Raw genomic sequence first — 13,188 nt, 5'->3', positions numbered from 1 at the left:
TCTTCAAGTCTTCGAGTAATACTTGTAAGTCTCATAATCCTAGTCTTTCTAGTCTAACATATACGAAGTTGTCTCTATTACATAATCAAGCGAATCTTTAAATGAGTTTTCATTCACTAAAATATGACAACCAAACTTGACATACCAACGCTTGGTGGGTTCAACCGAGCTATGATCTAACAATCTCCCCTTTGTCAATTTTAGTGACAAAACTCTTAATACATATGGATAAACAAATTACAAGAATTAATTACACATACGCTTGATTCCAAGTTTCAACAACACAATAACCTGTACACGATCAATCCGTAAATGTCGTTGTTGACATTTGAATAACAAAGCTAATACTCCCCCTAAAGGTGAGATAGGTAGATTTTCAATCCGGACATCTTTGTTATTCCCCTTTTTTAGTCAAGATAACTATAATAGCAATATGATATGTTGCTCCCCCCTCAGTCAATGCTTTACTCTTTCGTTAGATATAACGTTTAAGCACAATTGTCCTTTCCTTAGTGATTACAAATCACTTGTTTACTCCATATATTTCTCCCCCTTTTTGTCACAAAATGACAAAGGTTCTAGCAAATAAAGGACAAACCGAAAGGATCTTACAAATCTAAAAGACTTGTACAACCTATAAGAGTTAAGCACGAAGGTTTCACATACCATTTTAGATAACCAATATCAAAACCGAAACTACAAGTAATTTGGTTTTAATATGTTATCGAGGAAACAATTTCCCGAAGCAATTTTCCCTAATAGTTTAACAAATTGATTAAGAAACTTAGTTCCCTTGCTAAACCGATTGCACAAATACAATCGCTTATTTCGATAAGACCAAAATAAAGATCAAAATTAACTTTATTTTTCTCATCGGGATCTAATTATTCAGACAATAACTTAGACCTTTAAACTTTAGACAAGACAAGTACTAGGTTAGTTAACTAGTATTTCTTGTCAAGGCATTCGATTAGACTTGAATAACCGAATCCTTCACTTTGATAAGTCTAACTAAGATTAGAATTAACTTAGTTTCTCTTATCCGGAATCGAAATGGACTAAACAAATGATCTCATATTTTGTTAAGCCATAAACAATACATACAAACCAAATAAATTGACTTGCACCATTATTTCTCTTAATTGGAAGCAATTGAAACAAACATAAACATTAAAGCACCGCAATTGCACCGAAATTTCGTTAAGCCAAAAACAATTGATACCAAACAAAAAGAAAGATAACAATTGTTTTTCTCAACTGGAAACAATTGAATCACATACACACATCCATACACACATAATGGAATAAACATCAATTGTACCAAATTTTGTTAAGCAAAAGCAAAATATATGTAATAAAATCAGGCTTTTCTTAAACAGGAAAACGATTAACTAAAAAATTCGTTACCTCAGATTCCGCAGCCTCGTCTCCCCAGAAAGATATATCATTAAGCGCAAGTTCAAGTTAGAACTCTCCCCCATTATGTTGTCATCCTCCCGCAAGAACAAAAGAACAACAACAAAAACAACCTTTACCAAGAAAAGGTTGAATCGGTTTTAACTAATGCGTGCCAATAGAAAAAGTTGAAAACCCGAAACACATATGTTTATGCTAAACACAACTCATGTAAACACAAATTGATTCAACACATTGTGACTTTTACATATGAGTTTCAATCGGAACACCTTATGATCCTTTGACAAAGCCTACCAACATGGGCTAGAACTTGATCCCGCTAAATCAAAAAGCCACACAAACCATAAAGGTTCATACATATGAGATTAAATATTAAGGTTATGAAAACCGAAATCAAACATCCCATAAACACACAAAAACAATATAAAGCATTCAAGCACATGCAATGTAATCAGAAAAACTATCACAAGAAAAATTATAAGCTAATAATTTTATTCATTAATAATAGATAGTTTTATTCATAATAGACCTTATACAATAATTGAAATAAATCAATAAATGATGTCTATTTTCTTGGATAAAGTATTACAGCATATAACTTAATCTCTAGTGGTGCTCTTATAGTTCACTGAAGTTTCTTCAGTGTTCAAACTCTTGAAGCATGTCTCAAGGGACTTGTCAGCAACCACTTCTTATTTCTCAAGGTTTTCAACTTGAACCTTCGTATTAACAAGATCAACTTTTGTTTCCTCAATCATGTCCTTGAGATCCATATTCTCTTTGGATAGAATATTTAGTTGATTGTGTTTTTCTCTGATCTCATGTTTAAGAAGATTAGATTCTGTCTTTAATATTAACATTCGTGTAGACAGATATCTTATTGTCTTTAGGAGTTTTACCAACTCTTTATCAGTATCTTCTTTTCCATCAGAGATAGACTCATATTTTTTTCGGAGCTCCTGGACCATGAGTTAACAAAGTAGTAACATCTTGAACTTTTGAGTATTCATACTCTTGCATAACGTTAGCTGAATCAGACACAGATCCAATTCTTATAGGTTGGATTGCACCAACACAGAATGTTAGATCTTTTCGTGTTTGCCTGCTCTGATACCAATTGAAAAGACGAGGTTACCCAAATACACCATAATTTTTTGTTTATCCACCTATAAATCCTCTACCGAAAGTGATTTCTATGGACAAAGTCGACACAATGCTACGAATCGGTTCACACTTCGTGTGATCGTCTATGGATACAAGATCGAGACAATACAACAACAAGATAACTTGTGTGATTGACTATGGATACAAGATCGAGATAATACAACAACGAATTATGATACTTGATAATAAGTTCGGACTTAACCAAACTCTATAGGATCACTATCAAGTATATTCAGAATTAACTTTTGTGTATTTTACTTCTAATTATAATAAAACAATTATAATTGCGGAAATAGGAAAGTAAAAGACACAACAAGATTTTTTTAACGAGGAAACCGCAAATGCAGAAAAACCCCATGACCTAGTCCAGAATTGAATACTCTCAGAATTAAGCCGCTATACAAAATCTAACAAACTTCGTATAGTTGAGACCAAGCAACTAAACCTATAGTTCACCTAGTTTCTTTAGTATCCCTGCGCTTCCGACATTCAATAAGTGCACGCACTGGAACAATTCCTTTGGATCGTATTCCAAACAGTAAATGAACAACAAATCTGTTTGGTAACAACTCTCTTGATTCTTTCCAATGAAGATATCTCAAGTCATATGCAAAGGCTCTTCCGTTGAACCAATAAATTCCTTTGCCTGGTCAGATCAATCTATCCAACAACTACCGAAGTAGCAGAGTTTAGATTTGCAATCAATCAATAGAGAATCAAATAAGAAACTATAAGGTGATGCCGATCTTACACAACTAACCAATCGAATAAATTTGATTCTAGGTAGATCCAAGCCGACCAAGGTTGGTGCACACCAAAGATATAGAAACCAAATAAGAAATATTTTTTGTCTTCAAATCTTCTTTAATCTTCATTAAACACCTGCAAAACACTGCTTGAATCTCTTGTGATCAATCGCACACAGAACGGAGTCTATTAACAATGGATTATCACAAGACGTATTTAGATCTAAAAGTAGTTCTAAAGATCCCGTCGATACTTCGATCTAGTTTGAGTGAATCTTATATCATAAGAGAAGATTCTCAACAATAAACAAACCAGGTGCAATCAAAGTTCAAGAACCGTTAATCAATCAAATCAATCAAAAATTAAAATAAACTGCAATTATTCAGTTTCCCACCAACGGTACTCGTAGACGCTTCTTGATCCCACATAAGTCTTTAAACGAGCGGTCGTAAGATATTTCGCCTAATTAGGGTACTTTCCTCTCCAATTAGACGGCTCCACCAGAGAAAACAAAAAGATGAAGTTTGCCTGGCTCTTAGGATAGTTTGCTCGAAATGCAAACTTGGTTATTTATAGACCAAGGATTTTTGGACACCAAAGAATTTCCAAAACCGAATATTCTCAAGATATGCAATAAATGCCCAAATCGGTTTTCATAATTCCTGGAAATGCTTTGTCCAATATTTCCGAAATCTCACTAGAAAATCTCCAATTAGTAAATGCACATTGCCAATTTATATTTTCCAGAGATATGCATTTAATTGCTGGTAATTAAAAACATATAAAACTAGTAACCTTAATTAAAAGATTCTTAATTTATTTCGGTCAGGGATCTCCTTAAGTTATTAAGGAATACCTTTGAACAATAAAAGAAAAGAGTTACTGATCATGTTCAAAGTATGTCGACATCTTTTCTTTGTAAATCCTCTTTCATATTTACAGTCTTGGAATTGATTATACCACACTTCCAAACAAGTTTAGAATTGGTTCATCTGTATTCCAATAACTATGTGATTGATCAAATATCAAATCACTAATCATGATTTTACGGTTTTACCAAACATAAGGATCGGTTCTACCTTAATATGGTTACTGGGACCGGTTACATCAGTTACCAGGATCGGTTACATCAATTACCAGGACCGGTTACCATATTCTCATGGTATTACTTGTGATCGGTTACGCAAGTCACTAAGATCGGTTACACTAATTACTACTACCGGTTACAAGAATTACTAGGACCGGTTACGTCAATTTATCTGTCAGAATAGACTTTTCTATGAGAGACATTTTTTTTATAAAGTCTTTGACTTTGGGTCGTAGCAACTCTTAGTTGTGGGTGAAATCAGCTAAGGGAATCAAGTGCGTAGAGTTCTGCTGGGATTCAGAGGCGTATGGAACGCGACTGTACCTTAATCGGTGTGAGACTTGGTTAGGGCTCAACTACATTCCAGTCCGAAGTTAACTTGTAGTAGGCTAGTGTCTGTAGAGGCTTAATACAGTGTGGTGTTCAAATCTGGAATAGGTCCTGGGGTTTTTCTGCATTTTCGGTTTCCTCGTTAACAAAACTTCTGGTGTTTGTGTTATTTCTTTGCCGCATTATATTTGTTTATATAATTAAAATATCATAGGTTGTGTGTAGTTCAATCAATCGGTAAATCCGTGGTTGTTGATTGAAATTGATTGACACTTGAACATTGGTTTTTGATACCATTCAAGTTATTTCTCATATCAATCAGGCTCACAGATTTCCTTGATTGATTCTGACTGTCTAGTTGATTCTCTTGGAATTATATTGGAGTTAGTCCATACAGATTTACGAATGAAATATTTGGTGTGGTCGTTAGAATCCCGCTTTTTCACTTTTTACCGACCAAAGTGTGCATCCTACGCCCTGCAAAATCACATGACATATGAACATCGTATAGAGACAATGAATGGAAGAGTAAAAATTTAAATACCTGGAAAAACCATATATATTTACTTCTCCATCTGTGACTTCTTCATATGGCACATTATGAGATTCCCTCTAGGCCTGTCAAAGGATGACCAAATATCTGACACCCGTCTGTGTCATCGCCGAAAATTTAGGATATTCTCCGAAATTTCGGATATCGGATACCGAATACAGATAGATTTTCTTATCGGATATGGATACGGAATTGACATTATCTTGTAGGATAGTTTTTAGAGTATTGCTCGGTCGAACTCGCATGCGTTGCTATCTCAAGAATGTTTGTCAATGTTATTGATCAAAACTATAAGTCTTGATTTCTAGCCTACATAGCTAAAGGTCTCGGACTAGGATAGAAAGTGTCGGTGAGCTCAAGAAATCCATGGCAATCATCATACAAGACGAAGTACTACTCAAGGAACTGGTGGATCTTCATCGACTAAAAGGTATGTGGAGACTTGTACTTATCTGTCACTCAAAAGTCTATCTATTCTATCTCCTACTCTTGAGACAAAAGTCATTTTGATATATAGACTTTCATTATGCACATTTGCTATTTCGATCCGAGTTTATCTCGCCTATCTATTTCTCGAAATATGTGTTGGTAAGCTTTCGCTTTAGCCGAATTCATCTTTACCTAGTGACGAAAGTCATGTTATGTTTCAATCACTTTGAAAATTGCTCTGACGAAAAATGGTATGTGAATAACGGCTATATCCGTCCTCTGAGAATGTTTCAATGATTGAAATGGGAGTTTAGATTACATAACCATTGGTAGGATATAAGCATTGTTGTGGAAACACATATATGTATAAGTCATTATTCCTTGAACCAAAGTTTGCGAACTTTGTTGATAAATAGAAATAGAAGTGGCGTGAGCCAAGTCCGCGAACTGGCTGAAGTTCTCGACCCGAGAATTTCGTGCACTGATTTCTTAAATAACTCTGAAAAGAGGAAAAGACATAGGAGAAAGAAAGAAAAGTCAAGTTTCTTGTCTCTCCCTGGAGAAGGCCGCAATTCCAAGAGTTCAGCTCCAGATTGCTTACATATCAATAATCTAGTCTCAGAACTAAAGGTAAGCATAAACAGACTCAAACGGGGCATCAAAAAATCATGGAAAGCGATTGACTCAGGTACTCCTAGTTCCTCTCTTAATAAAACTCCTTCAACTATGTCATGTGATTGGTCTCTAAATCCTTCTGAAGGAGAAAAAGAAGAAGTCAAAATTGATGAGCAAAATACTCATCCTAATACACCATGACTGCCCAATACAGCATCCCTATTTTAATTTAAGAAGGATGCTCATTCTTCTCAATAAGTGTTGTCGAGGTTGTATTTTTTCTCTTCTTGTTCTTTTTTTGATCTTTAAATTCGGTTGAGCTTCGCTCCAGTTTCTCTCTTGTAGATAATCATGATCTTTTGTCCTTGAGAATTTTTTTCTTGTTCGTATGTACTTCCTCTAAATAGTTGGTTCTCAACTATTTGTCATGACTTTCGAACTCCATTATTCTTTTGGTCACATCTTAAGGCCGTGACCACCAGTGCACGAACTCCTGGCCCACACGAACGTGTACAAGTTTCCTAGGGTTTTCCATGGAATGTATTTATATACTTGGGTGTCATCCCATGTTACACTGTTCTGAAAGGTCAAAGGGTATTACCAATTTGGTGTGCACAATGAATGGAGGAAACGAAGATGATGAAGTCAAATAAGGGAAAACTATCGAGTTTCATGAGAATCCTGTTTTCATAACATGCCTTCATGCCATTGATCATGAAAACAAACTATCAGTTCAAATATCATCACAACTGGTAAGAAATCTTCTTCAAGATTTTGAAGTCGTACGTGAACAACTCGGAATTGCAACAAGGAATCTTGGGTTTTTGAAAAACAAACTGAAAAAAGCATTTGATGAGCTCGTCCATGTTCAATCTCTGGTTGCTTACCGGATCTAGTGTTTTTCAGATCATGTTCTCTATAGGAGTTTCTTTGTCTAGTAAATCTTCTATTTTTCTTGTTTTTATTAGAAGAATAACTAGAGTTTGGAATAACCATTATTGTGATTACACATAGCTATGTCCAACGTTTTCATCTTCATGTTTTTAGATTTATTGGTTCAAATTCAATATTTGTTTCGAAGATGATTTTTGCAGTATTAATCTTTATGGTTTTATATATTGCAATATTGTTGTGGGATGTGTGTGTTTACGTCCGTGAACTTGACCGTCCCATATATTGTCAAAAGTAAAGTCTTTCGTAAGTCGATATGCATGTATTGATAAACGAATGAATGGACTTTTGACAAATACAAAAGTTAATCCTATATTGTCAATTATTGATGGAAGTTAGGTTAAAATCTTTTATTTGCAAGGATTGTGTCTATTGTATGTCATTGTGCAAATAGTGATGGAAAATAAAATGAATCCTTGTGTATTCCTCAGTAATTGATCTTCCCTGATCCATATTTTATGTACTATTGTGAGGCTCCGTAAAGTGTCTTATGTTGAGCATTAAACAACCAAGTTGATTATTTTTGATTAAATATGTTGTTGTTCCGTGAAGTACTTTATGTCGAGCATTTTCAACTAAGTTAATCATCTTGTTTGGTTAATTAGTTGTTGCTCCGTAAGTTTTCTTATGTCGAGCATGAACAATTAAATTGATTACTTTTGTGATTAATTTGGTTGTGTGTTTCAATTAGATTAATTATGGGTTCTCTTGTGATTAATCTAATTGTATTTTTTAAGTCTCCATAAGTTCACTTATGTTTGAGCATTTGTTGATTAAATTAATCATGGGTTCTCTTGTGGTTAATTTAATTGAACTTTTTGGATTCAAATTCATACTTGTATGTGATTTTTTATGTCCAAAGAAATCCTTCTTTTCTTTAGAAATTAAGGTCGCTCTTGTTGTTCTTTCGGGAATGACATTTAATGGGGGAGAGTTCTTTTGAACTTGCGCTTAATTGACATATCTTTGTGGGGAGTGCGGCTGTGGAATATTATAGGGGTTATCTTGTATCTTTGTAAACTCCTTGATGAATGCATTTAGATTCGGCTTTATGATTGCATCTAAAGAACAAGTTGATATTTTTGCTTTCTTTTGGTCAAGAAATGTCTCTTTCGGAAATTTCATTAGGATCCCGTTCTTGTACCTTTGCCAATTTTATTAACAAAAAAGGGGAGAATGAAAATGTAGTTCATACTACAAATACATATGGTTTTCGGATCATTATGTAAGGGGGAGTGGTTTCCATGTGAGACGGAGTATTGACTAAGGGGGAGTGATACATTATCACCATAGTATTGTTGTTGAAGTTGTGATACAATTGGACTTTGACGATGTGTAATGATACTATGACACTGTATAACAATGATTGAGAACTATTGTTTTCTTATTGTTATAGCAACGTATTTTCAACAACGATGATGCTAAACTTACAAACTTTGGGATCATTGGAGTACTTGGAAGTGACGAAGATTTCGAGTAATGTTGAAAATTAGGCATGTGAAAAAGGAGCTACAAAATTTTATTTATTTATTTTTTGTATTCCATATGTATTAATAGTTTTGCCACTAAAATTAACAAAGGGGGAGATTGTTAGAGCATTGCTCGGTCGAACTCGCATGCGTTGCTATCTCAAGCATGTTTGTCAATGTTAGTGATCAAAATTATAAGTCTTGATTTCTAGCCTACATATCTAAAGGTCTCGGACTAGGATAGAAAGTGTAGTTGAGCTCAAGAACTCCATGGCAATCATCATACAAGACGAAGGACTACTCAAGGAACTGGTGGATCTTCATCGACTAAAAGGTATGTGGAGACTTGAACTTATCAGTCACTCAAAAGTCTATCTATTCTATTTCCTACTCTTGAGACAAAAGTCGTTTTGATATATAGACTTTCATTATGCACATTTGCTATTTCGAGCCGAGTTTATCTCGCCTATCTATTTCTCGAAATATGTGTTGGTAAGCTTTCGCTTTAGCCGAATTCATCTTTACCTAGTGACGAAAGTCATGTTATGTTTCAATCACTTTGAAAATTTCTCTGACGAAAAATGGTCTGTGAATAACGGCTATATCCGTCCTCTGAGAATGTTTCAATGATTAAAATGAGAGTTTAGATTACATAACCATTGGTAGGATATAAGCATTGTTGTGGAAACACATATATGTATAAGTCCTTATTCCTTGAACCAAAGTTTGAGAACTTTGTTGATCAAGAGAAATGGAAGTGGCGTGAGACAAGACCGCGAACTGGCTGAAGTTCTCGACCCGAGAATTTCTGCTGGAGTTTGTGAACTCCTTCCATGAGATTAAGTCCGCGAACCCATTCCGCGAACTTGAGCAGGTTATATCTAAAACCGGTTGTTCTTGAACTCATGTTTATTTAAACTAAGGAATGCTTTTGCAAACCGTGGCTATAAAGTTCATGAACCGATTCGATTGAATCAAACCGTTTTTGCTTTGATTGTGTCTTGTGTAGTTACATAAGATCTAAGCAATTGAACAACTCTCTAACTAGTTCATTTGAGTCATTTGAACTAGTTATGGTGAAGAAGAATATGGTTGATATGAAAGTAATCATACGTCTAACCATTTGGTTAACTATTGTTGAACCAACAAATGTTAATGTTTGGGAACGGTTAATAAACCCAAAATTGGACATTTCATTTGTGTGTAACAAGCTAAGTTTTCGATCCAACGGTTAAGAAATATTAGCTTGAATCTAATAAGTTTTTCATCTAACGGTGAATATTGAATGCTTTGTTACCAAGCTAACATTGATTGCAAACCCTGATTTGAAAACTATATAAGGGAGAACACTAGCAACTGGGAAACCTAATACCCACACCTTACGTGTGATACTAGTTGCATAGCTAGAGTCGATTCTCCTTTAACCTTTGGTTCCTTCTTCTAAACCAGGTTAACGACTTAAAGACTTCATTGGGATTGTGAAGCCAGACCGGTACTACTTTTCTTGTAGTTGTGTGATCTGATCTTGATGTTTCTATCGTACGAGTACAATTGAAATAATTGGATTGAGATTTTATATCTACGACTAGGTATCATCGGGGCCTTACGGCCCCGACTCAACCTTTCCTTTCAGTGTACATATTAAGGCATACGCATCAAGTCACGTTTCTAACTGCAGAACCAAACGTAAAGAGAGAAAATAATATGCTAAAACTTATTGTCTATCCCTGGTCTGATTGTGACCTTTGCTTTTGGGAATAGTTTTATTTCTTCTTTGGCATTACATGTTCACGATAAAATAAAATTAAAAAAAAAACATAAAACTATAACCGAATTAAATATTTTTTGTATTTTTTTTATCATTCGAAAAGTGAGAATCAATTTCAGTCAGAAATCAGACTTGTAGTGTATCAAATGCACAATAACTTCGCAGAAGAATTATTATTAGTAAACACCCTTCAAGTACATCAGCAGACCAAACCCGCAATCAGTATTCCTTTAATTTTCATAATGTTAAACTGGATATAATGACGTATATGATAAAAACTCAAATAAACAACTTGTTAAGTGTACTGAATATTAAATAAGACATGTACCTTAAACGTCCTTCAAGATCAGATGGTTTACAGATATTGAAGCCAAAATTTAACACATCGTGCCATTACAACAATTTATATCAATATCACGTAACAAAATATCAATCACTTGATTTAATTTCATCAATATTTATTCTATGTTATTTTTAAATCCTACCATCGTTACTAAAGACTGAAATTGAGAAATCAAAATAACAGATGGATCCATATTGGCAACAAAGCAGCTTTAACTTAAAAGGATTGACAAAAATGATATGACAAAAAATAACTAACAAAAAAACTCACTCAGTAATATGGTTCTACACAAAAATTTGCAGAAACTCAGTAATAAAAATTAACCCTTATAAAAAAAGTAAATCAATAATTGCAAACCAAAAAAGAATTAAAATCCCTAGATATACATATTATTACCTATTTTAATTTGCATTGGTACATGTATCACGTTCACGTCAAGAAAGCAGTAACATATGTTGATTAAAAAACGACATGACCTTAACGGTTAACGTAAAACGTAGCATGACATTACCGTTTAATCATATTTGACTTCTGTTATTCGTTTAATCTGAAACCAAATCTATGTCTTTGAATTGCGCTAGACTTCCCATGTTCTTTCTCCAGTCTTATACACTATGAGACCCTTTTTTGTATATGTTTATTCTTTGTCGATCCCAAATTATATTCATGTTTACACTGTATTTTTGATGTAATTTTTTGTGAATATTACCATCCTACGTTTTTGTCATTTTTTTTACTCTTTGTTCATCTTTGAAATTATATTTCTACGAGTAGAATCACTTCTACTTCTAATCTTTTAGTTTTTCTTGTTTAGATCAACTTCTGGAAACAACAATTAGCGCTTCAAAGATGTCTTTTTAGTTCTTTGCATCCGTCCCCTCGTTAATCTTTGTATCTTCTCTGAAAGGTTTTCCTGGTAAATAAGTTCCAAGCATCTTACTGTCACACGACAATAGATGAGTTGTAGAATTTTTTACTGCATTGTTGATTTCATCAGTGTCATCCAATTTTAAAAATTGGCTAAACGTGATGTCGTTCCAGTCTTTGTCTAATTTTTGATATTTTCTAAACTTTGCCAGCTTGTGTTTTTGTCTTCTCTTTTCGTTGTACATATATATGATCATATTATAATGATCTTTAATCAAATATTTTTTAGATGCATAACACTCAATCTGATAATAATGCGAAAACATGGTCTCTTACCCATATTGTTCTCCATAAATACTATTCAAACTCATATTTGTCATCAAAATCCATCGGTTTCTATTAAGAAAATAAGGACGTCATGCGTAAGGTTTCTTTTGATGTGTCGTACCTCACATTCGTTGTTTCAAAACGATATGTTCTTCATCTAATGAACTATTTTGATCTGAAGTTTAAAATATCTTGTTGTGGAGAGATATTTTTCTCTTCCCATTGTTCTTCAACTGGGTTAAGGGAATCAGTACTTCCATATATTGGAAATTTTATTTATTATTCCATTAACGAAATCGGGTATTATAAGATACCTAAAACATATAAGCTTTCATATTTCCAGGTTAAATCAATTTATTTATTATCCGATTGTAGCGACGCTAATAACCATTTTAAACTGGAAGTATTAGAGATTTAGAGAAGGGGTTTTTTCTTTCGACATCTTTTTCCACACTTATGTTGAGGCTGGTGAGTTTTTCGACGTGGCTGCTATTAGTGTAGGAAACATCCTAGAAGGTGGAAAATATTTGGTGATGGGATGAGTATAGCAGGGAGGAAGGGTGTAATTATACTTAAGGAAAAACCTTCAAGGACATACTTTTGATTGTTGAAGGGATGCCTATTCTAGTTATTTTACCCTGTACATCGTTACCGATTGCGAGAAAATGACGGTTAAATTTGAAAACTGCAATGTAAGAATTGTGCCCACACTTTATAAGTTATTTGAGAAACATTATCTCCATATGTAATCTTATCTCATCTTTGATGAATTCTCCATCTTGTGATCTTATCTGTTGGGTATCTAGCAGTTCTCAACCTTTACGGTTTCATCGTCATCGTAATTACATAGATCTACTGAAGATAACGATGAGTCCCATAACTAAAGAAAAAACGGTAAAATAACGTGAAAAGATCTAGTAATTTAAGACTTTTTTTTTCATTTTCGTTATAATGCATATTAATATAATACGATGGTAAGATCTTAAACGATGAATTTGTTTAATGGTATGAGTATGTAATTTGGGATGTATCTTTTTTTTGGTGTTTTGTTTTTGATGTATTTTTAATTACTGTCAAGAGTAACTAACATAAATGTATGATGTTTTAAAAACTAATATCATA

This window comes from Papaver somniferum, chromosome 10 (assembly GCF_003573695.1).
Source record: "Papaver somniferum cultivar HN1 chromosome 10, ASM357369v1, whole genome shotgun sequence".
In the NCBI taxonomy this organism is placed as follows: domain Eukaryota; kingdom Viridiplantae; phylum Streptophyta; class Magnoliopsida; order Ranunculales; family Papaveraceae; genus Papaver; species Papaver somniferum.
The sequence above is the reverse complement of the archived record's forward strand: the minus strand, read 5'-3'. Positions refer to the sequence as shown.